General features: G+C 36.6%; 1 long non-coding RNA gene across 1 annotated transcript in view; it reads left to right on the plus strand.

Moving 5' to 3' along the window:
• Positions 1-5,615, plus strand: part of LOC116515035 — an 8,021-nt gene extending 2,406 nt beyond the window's left edge. The window contains exons 2-3 of the long non-coding RNA XR_004256182.1: positions 2,163-2,279; positions 4,802-5,615. This is a non-coding gene — a long non-coding RNA (uncharacterized LOC116515035). The remainder of the gene's footprint in view (positions 1-2,162; positions 2,280-4,801) is intronic.
• The last annotated feature ends 1,313 nt before the right edge of the window (positions 5,616-6,928 follow it).

Consider the following 6,928-nt stretch of genomic DNA (forward strand, 5'->3'; position numbering starts at 1 on the left):
TCTGTCTGTCTATCTATCTATCTATCTATAAACAATTTGAAGGAAGGAAAAGAAAGAAAGAGAAAGAAAGAAGGCATACTTTTTGAGAAGAGCTTGTAAACTATATATTACATATGTTTCAACTTATTCTCTCACTGCTTTTATAAGCCACTACAAGCTTTAAGAATATGAACAATTACAATAATATTTTGTTCACTATAATTCTAAAGAATGAGATAGAGCTGGTTGGGATTGAAACAACAATTGCTACTATACAAATGGTCTGCCCTTAGTATAAGATGAGTCCACAGTAGAATAAAGAATACATCATGTTGTTTTGTGTCAACATTCCAAATCTTTCAGAGGCTGTTCCGATATCTTGCTTGACCTGAATGTCTAGGGAGATTCTCACCTTTGGGACAATTTGCTTGACTCTTTGCAAGGACAGTTCACTAACCCTTTCACAAGGATAGGATTGTCCACCTGGACCATCAAGAAGGCAATCTCCTTTTCTAATTTCTTATTAGAAATTAGGTTTTCCAACAGTGTCTGGAATGTCAGCAAGGTACAGTTAATAAAACTGAGTTTTTTTATTATGGCCAATGACCAGAATTCGACTTAAAAGAAAACAGACATTAAAACAAAAGAAGATTAAAACAAACAATAATAACTTGTGACACACATTAAATGAACAAACAAATAGTCCAAGCTTTGATTGCCATCATCTTCATTTTTTTTTACCAATCTCTGGATACATCTTAGAGCAGTGCTGTGCAGTCTGGCCACTGAGCATTTCATTGTATGCCAACACCTCCGTTTGAAAATGTTAGTGCATGAAAAGGGCAAGAATGCCCTCTCTGTTCTGAGTGTTCTTCTATGGTCATTTTGTCTTCACACAAAATAAATTTAGTTGTTTTTCTTTTTCATGTTTAATTGGGGACTGCTACAACCCTCCCTCTCTCCCTTCCTCCTTCCTTCCCTCCTTCCCTCCTTCCCTCCCTTTCTTCCTTCTTTCCTTCCTTCCTTCTTTCCTTATTCCATGCCTCCCTCCTTTCCTTCCTTCCTTCTGTCCTTTCCTTCCTCCCTCCCTCCCTGACTCCCTCCTTTTCTGCCTCCTTTTCTCCCTGCCTTCCTCTCTCCTTCCTTCCTTCCTTCCTTCTCTGCCTCCCTCCCTCCCTTCCTCCCTGCCTCTAACTGGCAAAGGTTCTGCTAATGTCTCTTAGCCCAGGTGAAAATGGGGGAGGAAGGTGTTTCACTCTGAAATACTTAACCTGTCTCTTCCTCCCCCATGACCCTATGTTTCCTCTTCTAGCCCAAGTGATAGAAAGAAAGATAAAACCATCCATCACTATCAGCATGACTCCTACCACTGGCGGTCCTGACCCTGTATGCAATGAAATTTCACTTTAATGTATGCCAATTAGTGTACATTCAAAATCCCAATAAAATTCTTCTAAGTTCTAAGTTCTGAAAGGTGTAGGTATGAGAGGGAGTTATTAGAATGAGGCTCCTATAAAAGTTCCTTTCAATGGAAATCACCTTTTTTTAAAGATTTGCCCGTGTAAAAGTGATTGACATTTGCTTTTTTTGGCATGGGTTGAAAAAGTGAACAAACAAAGCAACTTATCAATCAAGGGCTTTTTGGTAGGTACCTTTTGACTGGAACATCTTGCTAACATTGTGACCAAAGTGGAGGAAGAGAAGGCATTTATTTTGTCCCAAAGGTGTTTTTTCAAGAGGCAACTGGACTTCCTTGTTTTTTCTTGGAAGATGTTACTTTTCCAAAATCTTTTTGGATGAGGAGCAAAACATGTTTGAAGAAAAACAAGGAATTTCAGTTGCCTCTTGAAAAAGCACCTTTGGGACAACCATGACTCAGAATCTCCATAGACAAGGCATTTATTTATTTTATTAAATATATATGCTGCCTGTCTCATTGTCGAGCAACTTTCCAAACTCCAGTTTCTTAAGACAGTTTCTTTCAACTAATTTCAACACAGCAAGCAAGAAAGCAATCTGCTATTGCCAAAAAATACATTGCAGAGATTGTTAATTATTTTTTTGTCAATGTGTCAATTCCTTTGATTATGCCAAATTCTCAATTCCTTTTGATTAGTGTCCTACTGATGACTGGTGGATGTGAATTTCTCTCACTTCTTATTTTTCTCAATGTCCTTTTCCAGATTTGGAGAAATGAATCCCATCTTATCTGGATTGCTTTTGTGAAACTCTCTTATCCCATATGGGTATAAAGGATTTATAAATAATGAAAAGAGCATAAAACATACAAGAATGTAAAGGTAAATTTTCATAAATACAAATAATCTGCTACCTTTTTAAAAAGCATCAATTCATGGAGGAACGAGAGATGAAATTGTTCACCAAAAAATTCTATGACCATGTAAAATTGTTGGGCCAATAAAATAGCATAGCTAGAAATCTTCCTCATGATATTCCAGTACAATCTGAAAGGTATTATCAGTGTATTATTTATTTACACATATAGAATCCATATTTACATAGGTAAGCAGGATCTGTACAGATAGGAAATGCTTCTGTTTTAAAGTTTTCATTCCTTTTCTAGTTTGAAAGTTGATTTAATTTCCTTGATAAGGACTTAGATCAAAGAATCACTCAGAGCTTTGCAGAAGTTCTTAATCAATTCTGAATTATTACCAGGACAAAATTAATTCTAGGAAGTTTTCCAAGTAGGGCAAATAAAGAGTTGTTAAGAGTTTTTCAGTGTTCCCTGATTTACTTATTCAGTAAACACACTGTTCCTTTCCCTCCCTTCAAAACCTTCAAGAGTACAACTCAAGCAATAGTTTTTGAAGTCAAATGAAAGTTGCTCATAGAGACAATTTATCTCCAGAGGATAGCAATTTTTGGACAGGTATTTAACAATAAAAAATATAAGGTCCTACAGGGCAAATGCACATTGTCTTATGCAAGCACATAAAGTTGCTTAAAATGTATAATTCAGCCATAATCTAATACCTGTGCCAACTTCAGAGCTACTGACTATAACTAAAAAAAGAGGGAAATGTGCCTCAGAAATCTGCAGCCAAGATTTGATTTATGGCTTCTGTGATAAGATACATTTGGATAGAATATATATATCTGGAGTTACTCAATAAGTCATGGAACGAGAACAGTATTATCAAAAACCACGCATGATTTATTGCTTTTCCTTCGACACTGTTTTCATACTGAGAGTATTTATCCCTTTAAACATTTATCCTTTCAAGAGGCATTCTGATGATTTAAGCAAAGAAGAAAGGCTTCTCATTTTAGCTATTATTTCAAAAGTAAAAAAAAAGTTTGCCATTGTTTAAAATTGGTTTGCTTATTCACTTGATAAGGAACATTTTGACTCCTGACCAATGTTTAACAGGATTAAGACATATTACTGACCAAATGGAATTTGTATAGTCCAAAATTTTTCTTGATCACAGTTTTAGCGTACTTTATTTTATCTTTCAGCACCAACTTAAGGAAAGAGTCCCTAGGGAGTGGGCGGCATACAAATCTTATTAAAGTTGCAAAGTTGCAAAGAAATTTGAAAGTTTCATAGCTAAGGAACTACTTAGACAGAAAAAAGCATGCTAAATGTAGAGGAAAATGTATTTTCTTGGAATCTAAAAACAGAACATCTTTTGTTTGATTTTTCTGATGATAGCTAGTTGTTCTGACCCCCTCCTCCATCCAGTAATGAAAGCTGAGACACGCTTAATGAGAATGTCCTTTAATAACAAGATCAGACTCTCGGTGGCTGAAAGCCAAGTAAACAAACAGATAAGGACCTTGGCAGCAAGTCTGACAAACCTTGGCAGCAATCCAGCCTGCCAAGTTAGTTTCTCTTTAGTCAAAGCGTTGACTTCTGCAAGAAGGGCACAAGCAGTCTTTTTTATAGTCTGGAGAGGAGCCTAATGACCATCAACTGAGCATAATTACCTCCTGTAATTATGTAATTGTTCTTGACCCCGAGTAGCTCTTTGATGGCGTGCATCCCGGAACAACTCACTGTTGGTTTCTGGATCACTCTCCCCTGTCCAGGGTCCTCCACATCCTCCAGGGCCGACTCATAGGGGCCCTCGCTGTCGGAGTCTGGTGGCAGCTCCAATGGCTCCTGCTGGGCCACAACAGCTGAGTCCTATAAAGAGTTCTGCACAGTCTCCGCATGGAACTCCGCAGAGTTCAGTCATCACTACAGTTGTGTTCTTAGTTTATTCCCACCTGTTTATTCCTAAACACACTTCCTGCTTGGGCCATCACTATTATAGTCCATTTATCACTTTTTGAATTCAAGAACATCTCCTCTCACTCCCAACCCACTGAAAATACAGCTATTCATGCTTTCCAACTTCAAGTCAAAATTGCTAGTTTTGTTATCCATGATGTCACCAGTCCTTCAGAGTGGGTGATCCCCAACACTTAGTTGAGTGTTGTCCTTATAGCAGACCTGGCTCCGATTAGTTGAAGTCCTTGGGATGGTCCTTCCCCTTTACTAGTTTGATGGTGCTCTATGCAGTAATTTCATACTAAGCTGCTACCCATAAAGTTGGCAGTTGCAGCTTTTTAAAAAATAATTTTGTGATTGATCTGATAATATTTTATTAAGTCAATCAATTATGCCTACCTTTAGAAGCTCAGGTTTCATCCATTTCATTTCCCAGTGTAGTCCAATTTGTATACAAGACTGTTTTGTTTGTATCCAGACCAGGTGAAGCAATCGCCCCTTGTTTTCCCATCCTATGTCTATAGTACTGAAAATCTTTATTTTCTTTTGCTTACTTTTTAATGATTATTGTTTAATCTATAGGTGGCATCATAGGTATGTTGCAACTTCCTTTGGTGAAGCTGAACTATCCATCTTTACTAAAAAAAACCAACAACATGTCAGTGTTTAAGAAATTATGAGCTGGGATATCAATAACAAGAAGTCAGCCAATGGGAACTGTTTGGTGACTAAGAAACAGGATCTGTTGTGAGCCATGGGAGACAGCTCGGAGCCTGGGTTTGGCTTAGCTTAACTGATCTATATATAAGAGTTAGTTTGTCCTTAGATTATAGCATCTGTGATTCTGTGCTTCTGTGACTTCTGGATTCTAGTGTCTGCTTCTTGTCCTTGTCCTTGCTACCACGTTGCAAGAGCTGCATGGGTATTGTATACATGCATCATGTTTTATATTATTGTTTCTTCTATAAATGAATCCTCCTGAAGTATTTACTTGTGTGCTGATTGGATTGCTGCAAACTGTGACAAAACATATCCATGGACCTACAGAGGAATGAAAGAACAAACTGTTTCCTATTTCTATGTTTATTATAACATCAAAGTGATGAGAGCACCATAACTTTCTATTAAAAAAAATACAAAGGGCCTGTTCAGTTCAAAGGAGATAATGCATAAAAGGGAGTGAAAGCATTCAGTTTGATCTTGTGAACCAAATAAGGAATGTACTGAGAATTTATTCAGGACAAAATGATTACATGTGACTGATGTTTCTATTTATGTGATTTTTCTGGACTGGGTTTCTTCTAAACTGAAAAGTCTGCTAAGATATTTCAAAGATCTGGATGAGGTGTCAAAATCTGCTAAGAGAATGGTGAATAATAAGTAATAGCCTTGTCATGGAAATAGATATGTGATGATGGTTTGCTGAAATACATTATTCCCTTTCTTTCTTCCCTTTTCTCTGACCTTCTTCTACTTTTAACATAAATAAATGTCTATGCATTGTCTTCATAAGACTATCAAAGCAGTGAAAGACACCTTTGTGGCTGTTTCTTCTTTCAGACGAATGGTGTGTCTGTGTTTTTGTATTTGTGTGATAGATAGATGGATGGATGGATGGACGGACATATGGATTAGATAGATAGATAGATAGATAGATAGATAGATAGATAGGTAGGTAGGTAGGTAGGTAGGTAGGTAGGTAGGTAGGTAGGTAGATAGATAGATAGATAGATAGATAGATAGATAGATAGATAGATAGATAGATAGATAGATAGATAGATAGATAGATGATACATCAGTACAATACTAACAACAGCAACAGCAAAAAGCTTCTAATATTATTTTAATAATAATGGTAACAACGACAAAATCATCAATGCATTCCTTAAAAGATTAGCACCAGTTTTTCCCCTGGAAAGACAACTAGTTATTCAAAAAATGAAGCAATAACTCTTGAATTAATTGTAATTTGACGTTTATAGAAATATGACATATGCCAAAATAATATTCTGTTGATGATCATGTGCTGAAAGCTCCAATATCTTCCATGTATTTCTATATGTTTGTTCATCTAACTGAATCTGTTTCAAAAAGTATTTATAAATAATGATTATGAAGTTGTTATTTTATAAAGATATGTTAAATTATGGTGATATAGAATTTTAAGACACCTGCCAACCTTATTAATAATCATGTCATGCAACTGGTTTGCTAATCCCCACAAAGGCCATTCTTCATTTGTTTAGAGTGCTGAAGAAGAAATATTCAAGCACAGTAGGCATTCCCAATTCAAACTAGGAAGAACGTCTAATTCAAACTGGACAGCTAGTTTGGTCTAGTGCAAGGGTGACAAACTCGGGACGACACATTGCTATCACATGAGGTATCACAACTTTTTCACCTTTGGCTAACCACTTCCTGGTTACCCTATGGTAGGCTGGATGGCCAATACAGGTTATAAATAAACAAATAATAGCTGTAGTGAAAACCTGTGAGGTTTCTTGGTGAAGCTCAAATCACATCTTTAAACTAAAGTATTTTACAGCCAATCGCTTGGATGCTTGTTTTATCAGTAACACTGAAACCAATCTGTGAATTTATCAGTCAGAACATGTCTATAGAACCCTTAACATGTGTATCTTTACACAGATTAGCTACAACCAGGATGACATGGCAAAAGCACAACACGTATTGGCACAACAATGCTTA

This window comes from Thamnophis elegans, chromosome 11, assembly GCF_009769535.1.
Source record: "Thamnophis elegans isolate rThaEle1 chromosome 11, rThaEle1.pri, whole genome shotgun sequence".
NCBI classification, from domain to species: domain Eukaryota; kingdom Metazoa; phylum Chordata; class Lepidosauria; order Squamata; family Colubridae; genus Thamnophis; species Thamnophis elegans.